Below are 12,975 nucleotides of genomic sequence, written 5' to 3' on the forward strand. Positions count from 1 at the left end.
AATCTTGAATATATGAATTAATAGAATGAAAGAAAACAAATACTTTCAGCAGCCAAGATCAGTTGCTTAGATTTATGAGAAGTGATTCATAAAAATCAAATACCTGTTAAAAGATGAGCATACATCACCAGAACCTTCTTATGTGATGCAGCCTTCCAGTTTAGAACTGGCACCATTACATAGAAATAGATGGAACCTATCAAAACATGTTACGTGCTGGGGAGCCTGAATGCCCTTTACGCTATAAAGGGGTTTCTTATAGTTTAAGAAGCATTAAAAGGGAGACGTACTATAGACAAGATACAACTAATACATATAAGATACTGTCATCTTACACCTGGTTCTTCATATATACATACCAATGTATTAACAATGAGTTATTGCAACACTATTGATTATATCAAGTCACAAGTGCAATTTCAATGCAATCAAAAATTTCCTCTCACAAACCTAGCTCCACACTCTGCCAATTGCCCTTCTAAACCCTTCCAGCCATTCACTGTTCACCTGCTCAAAAGTTGGTCTTCCAGTTCTCATAACTTCTCACACAATAACACCTGGCATAAAGTTGCATCAAAATTTAACCTCAGAGGACTTAACCTCTATTTGGCAGTTAGACTCTCATTCACTGATGTCATGTGGTTGGATACCATGTGATTAGATGTCATGTGATGGGAACATCACATGATTAAGCCTTCAAGAATATCTCCAACTTAAGTTGGCAGCTACTAAATGACTATATGTCTGTAGGTTCAATTTTGTTTGGATTATATAAAGGGCACCATTCATACATCACTGTATTCTATCCTTCTGTTTATGAATAAATAGCATAAGGTGTATCAAATAAATTTTTCTTAAACGTTACCCTCAAAGTTGGAAAACATACAATTTGTCAATTGCATCTTATTTCCACTTTTACAAAAGCTTGTACAGACAAGGGGAATGTGTTAAACACCTATTATAGGTCATTGGCCGCCAAGTGAAGGTTAGGATTGAGTGATCATTTGTTTGGGATTGACATAATGGTAAAATAGTCTCCTCTACTCTATACATTTCTTCAAAGTACAAGTCACCCAATGAAACATCTGCCAATACATCAAATGAGAGTGAATAAAGTTGTTTCCCTTATTTGTTCAAAGTCTGAAATAACTCAAGTGATGTTCTTCATACAGTTTTGAAATCCTTTAGATCTTAAAGCATTTAAGAATCTGAACTAGTGGATTGACCTCTAAATCTGATTTTTTTCATGCACAACAGGTACATTGATCAAGTTGTGGAATGTTCTATTTGCTCAAGGCCAATCAGTGAATGTTGGTGGTTACTTCAATCACTGAAATCTTATGAAATGACAACGTATGTGTTCCCATATCTGAAATCTCTGAGTAGTGATCAGATTTGTGGGTTGAAACACTTCAGCTCAATTCAGCCCTACTCAATTTGTAGTGTTCTAAGAGGCCTAATAGCAGATAACCCAATGCAAGCTACTGTTGAATTCTGGGATTTTGGATAGTTTAGATAAACGTCAACCAAGATAACACCGTTATTAAATTCACAAAACAGCTGATGCAGCCTTTGGATAAAAAAAATCATTCTGGCAAAGAGACAAAGATTGAAAAATGGGTTTAATTGCCATCTGCTGTTGACCCAAGGGCATTCTACAGCGCTTTACAATACTTTGGAAGAGTACTTACTATTACAACATCACTTTTACAACTTACCACGGCAATTTTCCTGTCAGAAGCTAAATGACGGCACTTGTGGCTGACTTTAAAAACTGTATGCTCAAGAATGTAATGCTCTCTATGGTATGGATTTCAAGTTTCTGATGCTGTCTGTTGTCACACCTAGTTTTAAGAGACCAGTAGCAGCAGTACGGCTATCAAGCAAGCTGAGAAACAATGTAGAAATTTCAACACAGTGAACAAATAAAAAAACACATTTTAATCTAATTTTTAAAAATATTTTACAAACATAAAATGATAGGAACACACAAATAGGATTAAAATACAAGATGGAAAATTATCAATTTAAACATTATTTTAAAATGTACGGAATTTTGAAATATAAAATTAAATAATCAGAACTGGAAAGGTTGTTGAGCAAATGTTGTTGACCCCTGGTTTAGGCCAAAATTAAACACTAGCGTTTCACTTGTTTATTGGTTAACATCTAAAATTGTTAACAGATCACTGATTTTGTCCGATTAGCCTGGAGAAGAAAACAGTACATCTGTGCATATTTTGTATTTCTGTTTATAATGCTCGTGTGTAGAGTTCAGAGGTTTCTTTCTGACTTTATGTTATTGGGGTGAGTGTTTACTTCAGACTGCAAATCCTAGTCTACTTGCAAATGAACCATTTTTTGAGCACATAGATGAGAGTCAAGTTTTCTTAATTGAAAATTGATTCACAAGTCAGCGTGCATAAAAAAAACTCAACATTTGTGGTAACTGGGGGTAAATCGGCTTGTATAAAAATTCCAGAAGTCTTTTTCTGATATTTTATCAGTTAAAAGAATGAAAAATAGGCTTACTTGCATGCTGTATTAAAAGTAGGTTACTTGTCCATAACATCATACTCTCAGCAAATTCACATCAATGTGTCTTGCATTTAGCACATAAAAATCATGTATGCACTTACCGTTCAAAGGACTAAAACCCTCATGATAAAGTATACCAACATTCCCCACTGTTATAGTATATTTGATTCACTCAATCTCTCCTTAATTAGAGAGTAGAGGTTTATTTACATGTACGGTTCCGCAACAAGTGCCCCTTAATGACTTAGTGTTAGTCGTGTCACTTCATTTTACCTGAGGGTGATACCTTGAGTTGCTTTCTTTGGAGTGGCAGAGGCTGAGGGGAGATCGGATTGATGTTTATAAGATTACGAGAGGCATAGATAGGGTGGACAGACAGCATCTTTTTTCCCTGATACCAGTGCATGTATTTACGGTGACAGGGGGTAATTTTAAAGGAGATGTGAAGGGCAATTTTTTTTCTTTACACAGAGAGTACTGGGTACCTGAAACGTGCTGCCTGGTAGAGGCAGATACATTAGGGATTTTTTAAAAAGATGTTTAGATAGGCACATGAATGTGAGGGAAATGAAATGATATGGACATTATGTAGGCAAAAGTGTTTAGTTTAGTTGGCCATTTGATTAATAATAGTTTATCTGGTTTGGTGCAATATGGTGGGTCAAAGGGGTCCATGTTCTATGATCTATAACTGAAAGGCACTGATTAGCAGTTATAAGAGTGGTGCTTCTAAACCCAGACTACCTATAAGCATCACCATGGAGATTAACTAGAAAATGTAAAAAAATTCTTGCAATTTTTGTTTGCAAAATATTACCATTACCTTTTAACCTGTTTAATTATTTCACTATTAAAATGAACGTTGGTTATGAAACAAATAAATCTCAAAATCCCATTGAGATTTTCAGTTTCCTGCTGTTAAGTTAGTGGGAGATTAGTGGAGGCGCTAGGAGAAATGTCATGCGTTTGCAGTTCTACTGACTCCCACCAAAATCACAACACAAAGTTGTGATAAACCGTCTGGGAATTTGGGATCCGTAAAACAGGGAATTAAGCATTATTATAAAGGTCACCTTTGGAAGTGAAGCTTTATCAACTTCACATTAAAACAAAGAAAGTTCAAACAACAGTCAGTGTGTACCAGTCACTATTGGTTTTGTTTCCAAAAAGGGAGAAAAAATTATTTTAAATTGTAAGTCAGGCAATGCACATGACTCCAAGGGTCAAATACATATCAGTTTATTAAGTGGGTACAGTATAAAACACCTCACAACCCTACCATTTTCTGCTTGCAGAAATGTGTAAGAAAGCACAATGACATGAGCGATTTGTTCAGGAAATAAATCATCATTGCCCTGAAAATGCTGTTCTCTCCCCACGCAGAATAGTGGTGAGTAGTGTACATGAGGCTTAGCAGGGGTGCTGGCAATCAAGATGAAAAATTATCCGAAATCTGTGCATAAAGTGTAGTTTCCCAGCTCTTTTACTTGCACCCTTTAATATTAAAGCACACACATGTCCTCCAAACTGGGTGCACTTGAATTAATAGGAAAGAGTGTTTTCCATGCTGATTACCAGAATGATTGTGCAACACTGATCTATTCCCTGCACATTTCTACCCTTAGTAGTTTGCTTCAATAAAAATCTATGGCATGGATTTTGAATGATCTGTGGATTATTTATTATGATCAGTTCATTTACCTCGATAATCCAGTGAATTCTTAAGGAACAAAGATTAGGAAAATCCAAAACTCTGATCCATGCGGATCTAACAACAGCAATATAGTACCAACAACATCCTGTATTTCTACAGCAGTAAAATATCCAAAGGCACTTTGCAGCATTTGTTACAAACATCATTTCATCCTAGGCTCATTGTAGATAGTAGGTAGGTGACTAAAAGCTGGGTCAAAAGTTAAGTTTGAAGGAGCATCCTACGGTGAAGTAGAGAAGTATTGAGGTTTAAGGAGGCAATTCCAGAGCTGAGGACCTTGGCAATTGAAGGCACAGCCTCCAATGGTGGAGAGATTAAAATCAGTGATGACCAAGTGTTCAGAGCTGGAGGAACGAGCAGAAATGGTTCAGGTATACCATGGACAATTTGGGTCAAATGTCCTATTTCTGCTCCAATTATCCTACATGACTCAATAGCAGAGTTAAATAAGTCAATAGATTTCTTTCTTGTTTGCTTTTGGAAATACATTACGGAAACTTGCGTCCAATAGCACATTTTAAGAATAAAGTCTGGCCACCATCAAGGCTCACGTGTGTATATTGACTGTTTTTGTTTAATGAGGAGATATTGGAGGGTCACACCAGAGAAACTGCATCTTCAGGTGAAGCAAAACATGTAGAATGATAGCAAGCTTCAATAACCAAGACAAATGTAGTTCCTAAAATGTATTTAGGTTCTGTAGGAGTTCAAGGAGAAAACACTGCATGCAAGTGCCCTGGGACAGAAATTTTCCATCTACGGTGAGCAGAACTCGCCAACACATTAGTCTTTCTCATTTACAGGAAGATTCAAATAATGTTTTCATTAAGTTTTAAGTGATGAATGGTATCCCTTACATCCATATATAAACTGCACTATTCCTATTTCTGCAGGAACATTATTAAGTGCCCTTAATGTTACAGTTCAAAGTACAGGAAATGTTGTAGATGTAACACTTTGACAGAACTGCTGAATTAGAAGTGATGATGGATTACTTGAGTAAATGGTATTTGCTGCATTAGAAAATTGAAAAGCACACAATTCATGGTTGATAGTTAAACTTCTGCAAGCTTTAGTCACCAACCACCTTCTAAAAAGCTTGATTTACAACTACTACCAATGTTGGAAAGAATATATATTTCACTATCCTGCTGGGATATTTCAGTTTGTCTTTTAACTGTTATAGGTTGACGTTCATGAGGAGAGTATTACATTCTTTACCGAAATCGCTGAGTTTCCAATCCCTGTGCTGAAGTGGTTTACCAACACCTGTTTGTAATTTCATTCAATTAAAAGTTTTAATGAATTAGAAGAGATTAATTACTCCAACTTCCTTAGTGTGCGTGCTATAGAGAGCCAGTATGTATAAGGGAAATAATAAATTTGGTACGGAACTAAGATTAAAGAAAAACATTAATTTCGTATTGTCTCGAACAACATTATACCTTAGAGCCCCTAAACATAGGTTTCTAAAATAAACAGCTTAGTGAGGGGAAATGCTGAATGTCAGATATGGCTGACGTAGTACCCAAAGAGACTTTGCAATACTGTCAGCTGTACCTCAAAGGAAAATAGATATTCCATAATTATTCAAAATCTAAAATAGTTTTCTTTAAACTGAACTCTCAGAATAGGTCACTCCTGCCTTACCAGGGATTGTACCAATTGGGGATACAAAAGTCCTTTAATCATTGTCAGGTTATTGAAAGGTTATGCAGCTACAGGCTAGGACATAAAAGGAGGTGAGCATGAGAATTATGAAAAGAAAATTTTAATTGATCAGGCAACAGGACTGGTCCACAAGATTAAGTCAAATGGGTTCCAGTGTGAGTTGGCAAACTGGATACAAAACTGGCTTGGTCGTAAATGACGGATGGTGGTGGTGCAGGGTGCTTCCCTGATTGGAAGTGTGAGACCAGTGTTGTTTTGCAAGGATCTGTGCTGAAGTATCTGTTGTTTATCATGTACATAGATGGTCTGGATGTATGTATATCTGGTCTGATTAGTAGGTGTGCAGATGACACCAAAACTGGAGTTGTGCATAGTGTGGAAGCTTGTCAAAGGATTCAACTCAGTTGGAAATTTGGGGGAGTCATTGCAGATAAAGTTTCAAAAGAAGCATGAGGTGTTGCAATTTGAGAAGTCATATAGATGAGGAAAGCATGCAGCAATTGGCAAGACCCATTGCTATATTGATCTAGTGATCTTGAGGTACAAGTCCATAGCTCCTTGAAAGGGCCATTTAAGTGGGTAGGGTTATTTTAAGAAAGACTTATTGCCTTTGATTGCCTTCCTTGGTTGAGTATAAAAGTTGGGAAGTCACATTTGGGTTATTGTCACCATATGAGAGAAGAGATATGGAGGCTTTGGAGAAAGTGCAGAAGAGGTTCACTGCAAGGTTGCCTGGAACGGAATGTATTAGCTATAGAAAGAGGATGTACAAATTTAAATTGTTTTCACTGGAGCATCAAAGCTGAGGGGCAACCTGATTGAACTATTTACAATCATGAATGTCACAGATAAGATATATACTGTGTTTGTCCCAGCAAGTCAGGCAGCATCTGTGGAGGGGAATAAACAGTTGATTGAATGGGACTGGACAGGAAGCGGGTAGAAGCTAAACTAAGAAGATAAGGGGAATGAGGGAAAGAGTACAGCTGGCAGGTGATAGGTAAGACCAGGTGAGGGGGAATGGTGGGTGGGTGATGGAGGAGGGATGAAGTAAGAAGCTGGGCAATGATAATTGGAAGAGGTAATGGATTGAAGAAGAAAAACCTCATAAGAGAGGATAGTGGACTATGAAATAAAAGGATGGAGGAGAGAAACCAGAGGGAGACAATGGACAGGTGAGAAGAGAGAGGGTGAGGGTAACCCAAAATGGGGATGGAAAGAGATAGAAGGAGGAGGGCAGGTAATTATCAAAAGTTAGAGAAATTGATGTTCATGGCATCACCTATCTTATCTAATTGTATTCCTTCCCCACCCCTACTTTCTTAATCTGTGTTCTTCCCACTTTCACAACAGTCCTAATGGAAGGTTTTGGCCCAAAACATCAAGTGTTTATTCCCCTCCATAGGTGCTACCTGACTTGCAGAGTTCCTCCAGTATTTTGTGTGTGCTTCTCAAGATTTCCAGCATCTGCTGAATCTTGTGTCTTGTCCCAGGGTGGGAGGACTGGAGAGCACCGAATTAGTGTGAGATGGGAAATTTTTAGAGGAGATATGTGAGGGAAGTCTTCTTTTAAGCATGGAGAGTGGTGCTTGCCTGAAATGCATTACCAGGGGGAGGAGATGGAAGTAGATAGGATATCAGAGTTTGGACTGACACATGAATAGACAGAGGGATAATGACTAAGTGCAGGCAGATGGTATTGGTTAGGCTAGTTAGGCAGGGCTTAACTAATGGAAATTGCACACTGTGGGAGCCAGCTTGGGCGAGCCCTCTGACAACATGGAGGCAATCGGGAGTTCAGCCAGGTGTTCAAGAGGGACATCAGTGATACATCGTCGAACCCAATGACTTAAATTTTGAAAATTTCACTAAGGAATGGCATACAGAGGAAGAAATAATCAGGACCAGAAAGAGAGAACAGCACCTCATTTTCTGCCTGGGTAGAATACTGCATTAATGCAGAGTTCTCTATTTTCGGCTAACGTGCTCCCTTTCTGTTTCTTTCTCTCTCCTTCTGACCTACCTGGGTCCTCTTGCACACACTCTTTGCAAACACCTCCCCCCACCCCAGTAAACCCAATTAACCCTAACCTAATCATGGGACAAGTTGCAATGATCAATTAACCTACTGTTATGTCTTTGGACTGAGAGAGGAAACTGGAGCACCTGCAGAAATCCCATGCGTTCCATGGGGTGAGCGCATTTACCAGAGTGGTACCAGGTATATAAGAAAGACACTTTAACATTGTGGAGAGTCTAGACAAGCTAGAATTGTCCCCCTTACAACAGACAAGTTTAAGGCGCAACTTAATAAAATATTCAAATGAAAAGCAGCAGAGAGAGAGAATCAGAACCAGACCTGGAGAAACAGTATCTGACGGAAGAAATGACAGTAAATAATGAACTCAAATTTAATGTAAATGTCACAAAGAGCAAGGTGCAATACAAGGAAATTGTAATGGCATGGAGATTGCCACTTGCATAACCATAACCCTAACCCATACATCTTATAAGAGAGGAAACCCAGCTGCTATGGGGAGAACATAAAAACTCCTTAAAGACATTGGTGGGAGTTGAACCCCAAATTACTGGCGATTACTGGTGCTGTTAAATGTAGTACTAACCACTATATTGCCAGACTAAATATCAGCAGTTATGCATTTCTTGTAGAGGCCATATATCTAATTTTTGCATAAGACCAACAATTTTTGGATGTGTTTGGAATAAATTCACAATTATATTTTGGCAATGTTGAACAATTATTAAACTTTTACAGTTAGATGTCACACACCTAAAAGTGCTAGTAACTCTTTTCAGTGACAGTTGACCTCAATCTAATAAGTACCTAGCACCAAGGAAACCTGAGGCAACATCAGGTTACTGATTAACTAGTTGTACCACTGTCTGACTTGCACTAATCAAAGTCTTCTATTGCTTAAAGCCCTAATCTGGAGAAAATGATGCAACAGTTATATCTATAAATACTGTTGTATCTGCACAGTAGAGATACAAAAGAAACAACTTGTACTTAACCCCCGGTCTTTGGAGCAGCTCTAACCCTTTGGAACTCTGGAATTAAATGAGAAATTAGCCAATCAGATTTACTACTGGGTAAAAATGCTCATGATGTCTTGGTGGAGTTAATAATTTAAAGGATAAAATGAACAGAATGGTCTCAAGGACCTAGCTTTATTAAATAATAATACCACATTAACCCTTTTGTTTTCTTCATCCATAAAATATTAACAGTGACAAGTTAGCTTCACATTTTTACATGAATTGAGTGTTCACCTTGACCTGGAGATTGTGAATAAAGAAACCACTTGATTACAGAAAATATAAAACAAGAATATTATAAATAAAAATCACTGTAAACACTATCGAAACGTTTTCTTACGCAGTACATATACTGTATGTGTGCTCGATGTGTGTCACTATTGGTTCTGTGTTTTGTGCCTTGGTCCCAGAGGAACACAGTTTCATTTGGCTGTATTCAATCTGTATGGTCGAATGACAATTGAACTTGAACTGGAACTTGAACTTGATCTTGAATATTCTCAAACTATGTTTTGAAAAACTACTACAAGTTATAATACACTGAACATTAATAAGGTTGACATTTGCTCAGCATTAAAACTTAACTCAAAAAGAACAGTGCTTAATTGCTGCTTGACTTGCTGAGTTGCTCCAGCATTTTGTGTGAGTTGTAATTAGTAATACTAAGACTAGTTTATCAGTTATCTCCAAAAGTCTAGGTCTGTACAATTCAATCTCACCCACATAAAATTAATTAATGAATCAGCAGATTTATTTAGATTATGGACACCAGACCCTTTGGTCTGGACACATTAAAAATCCAAGGAAAAACAAGCAAAATAAATAAGTGAACAAATTTTCCTGCTTATTTTTACTGAAAGTCAGAGAACAGCAACAAGCTTCAACTTACTCAAAATGTGCTTTACATAAAAAAGACTGAATCATTATTAACCTTGGGAGAATATGACATTGAAGGAAAATGATTACTGTAAATAAACTAACAGCAAAGCTTTCACTTCATTTACTTCAAAATGTTACATTAGTAAAGAGAAAGTCTGCTGTACCTTTACTTTTCCCGGGGTTAACTGGGTTACCACTAATGTCTCGGCCAAAGAACAGCTCTTCATCTGGATTACAAGAACTGTTCAACTCTATTGTACTGTTCTTGTGCCTATTTATTGTCCCCAGTTACCTAAATTCCTGGGAAGTCATTCGCTGAGGACAACTGAAAAAAAAGTTAGTGGGTGGGGCAGGCTTCAAACTACAGTGAACTACCTGCTGCCTAAATTTATTTTGAAGTTGGTGGTAGCCCAAGTTTTTAACTAATGGATATCAGAACGCATCAAATCAAAACTTGAGGAATGAGAAAGAGAAATGAAATTTTGACATTTTCACAACTATATAATTTTTTTTTAGAATCAATTTAACAAAGGAATTGACAAGGGAGAAAGTTAATCATGTGCAAACAAACTGTCCTTCATATACACAAAGCAAGCCAACAGTTTGGAAGAATTTAAAAAGATATGACTCTTATCATTAATAAATATTATTGCTATCCTCATCTACTTAAAACTTACTTTTCTACCTTCATTTCTGTATCAGTGCACACTGTTGTGAAACAAATACATCTTCCTGTGTTGTTGCAAATTAATAAGCTACAATGCTGCGATGAAAACCTCTTTTGTAGAATCAATGGGTTCATTTCTGTGTAGCTCCACTAACAAAAGTTAGTGAGAAAACAAATTGTTCCCATTTGTAAACTGAATGCAATGTGGATAGGGATGGCAAAAGAATGATTTATGAGTCAAAGTAGTTTGTACATAGTAACAGTAAACCAGATTGCAGGAACACTTAGGTAAAGCAAATAACACACCTTTTTAGGGAATCAAGAGCTGAATCAGGTCCAAGATGTCCCTACATATTGATTGAGATACAGTTCACAATGCCCCTACAGTTCAATGGGTCGCAAAGAACTAAGTAAGCTGAAAAACCATTCACTGTTATTGCTTCCAGGCTTAAACAAATATGGTACTTATAAACCAGGTTAGTTATTACTTAGACTCGTTTGGGGAACTCTGCACTGTCATATGGAGTAATAATTAATTATCGTGCTGAACCAAGCTTTCATTTATAATCATGTTGTAACTATTAATCCCAGTTAGAGCTATTAATCTAATATTAGATTAATAGTTACAACATGATTATAAATGAGAGTGAGAGAGAGGAGACTACTTGGTAAATTGCTTTGAACGGTCGGCAGAAACGATGCGTGTCTTATCTGGTTTGGATGCTGAAGGGGCCAATCTTGCTGGCTCTGATCATTCTGGATTCCTGCAGAATGGTCTGACTAGTAACAGGAATGCTACCAAATGTCTTGAATGATTTTAAATCTACAGTTAACGTGAGAAAAGCTATCTGCCCATATGCCATTGGTACAGGACGCCAACCTTCCCACGAAAGCAATACATTGCAGGAGTCTGGGTAATGAATCATTGAGATTCTTAAATAGAAATTTAAGCTGAGGTGTAAACCCTCCCTATACACGGTAACCGGGAGGATGGCCTTGGAGGCCGCAGCTGGAGACTCGAGGTAAAATAAATCCCCCTGTAGCCTGCCAGATGCTCTGCAACAAACCCAATATTGAGCTTGGATGCTTGAACAAGGCTGAAGCAGATCCAAGTCCTCAAGGTCTTGCCAGTATTGGGTTCAGGTACTGGAGCCTATTCAACATTAGGTCCAACAACCAGGTTGCTATTCCCAGAAGAGGAAGCACCCAGGATCTAGCACCAGGGAAACAGTCAAGCCAGATCCTTTATTCTGGGCCAGTTTATATTCAGGTCCACATCCAGCTATATACGCTGGTGACTGTTACTATTGAGCATGGGTCTGTCACACTGGAGTAGCCCTGATGGCTTCAAGTCTCTTGCCTGGCCAAAATTCAATTTCAGAACTCCGTAAAGTGTTGCTACAGACACATTGGGCTGTGAGATACTTTGAGATCCCACCCTTGGTCCTCACCTCATTGTTGTGGATGAAGTTACACAACTGTGAAATTGAGATTGAGCTGACTCAGTGAGAGATGTGGGTGAGTGAGGGAGGAAGTGTTTCTAATTACACACACTCTGGAGATTGCAGTGATTTCACAAAAAATATTAAATTTCAGGGATGAGTCACTGGTAAATCATTTTATATTTTCTGTTTCCCCCCTAACTTATTTCATTTAGTGTCCAAGATACAGGAGCCAGCTTAGCCCATTGAGCCCCTGCTGCTCCCAGGGTAATCTGTTATATAGTGAGACTCATTGTGGCCCTGCCCACGGTAAGCTGTAGCCAGAAACCTAGCTCATAAATCACTCTATCCCAAATCCCACCTGCACACCCTCTCCCTTATGGAGTTTCTAATAGCCAATCCCCGAAGGTTTTCTCTGATATCCCAAAACTAATAAAAATTAAGTTAGCAATTAAAAATAATTATAAATATGGAATTTACAAGGTCCCCTTTACTTTCTTAACCATTATCCTAAGTTGCCTATTGAAGACAATGGAACCACAATCCTGTTTGAGGTGTAACCAGCCTCAAAATCTGTGTCATTTAAAATGTTAAAGACTTTGAGCTATGAGCAAACTGACAAATTCAGTGTTCAATAAATTCAGGATCCTATGTATAACAACACATGCATGGAATTTACTCCTCCTTGAATGAGTAAATGTGGTTCATTGTGTTCAGCTAGATCCAGGTTATCTTTTCATGAGGTGGTGGAGCCCCTTATATTAAGAATCCCTTTCAAAATTATTTATACAGTGAGATGGTGAAAAAAAGTTGGGATCTATGGTGCAGATTTTTCACTTTGGAGCCTACATGACACTGGTGTTTGAGAGAATACTGACACCAGGTTTCGAGCATTGTAACCATGAATGATTTCTGGGGCCACAGAGGACAGTTCTGTGAACATCACATCAAATGCGGAACCTGAAACCTTGGTCAGGTGACTGATCAACAGACTGATTATTTCTGGA

At 37.9% G+C, this 12,975-nt stretch overlaps 1 protein-coding gene across 10 annotated transcripts in view; it reads right to left on the reverse strand.

Moving 5' to 3' along the window:
• The window catches only part of rbm47 (RNA binding motif protein 47), a 146,037-nt gene that overhangs the window by 32,074 nt on the left and 100,988 nt on the right, over nt 1-12,975 (reverse strand). The window contains exon 1 of one of the 10 annotated variants that reach the window (XM_059989075.1): nt 10,024-10,117. The exons of the other annotated variants lie outside the window; for them this stretch is intronic. The gene's annotated coding sequence lies outside the window, so the exon portion shown is untranslated. Of the gene's footprint in view, nt 1-10,023; nt 10,118-12,975 lie in introns of those variants that run through there. 10 annotated transcript variants of the gene reach the window in all.

This window comes from Hypanus sabinus, chromosome 14 (genome assembly GCF_030144855.1).
Source record: "Hypanus sabinus isolate sHypSab1 chromosome 14, sHypSab1.hap1, whole genome shotgun sequence".
NCBI classification, from domain to species: Eukaryota; Metazoa; Chordata; class Chondrichthyes; order Myliobatiformes; family Dasyatidae; genus Hypanus; species Hypanus sabinus.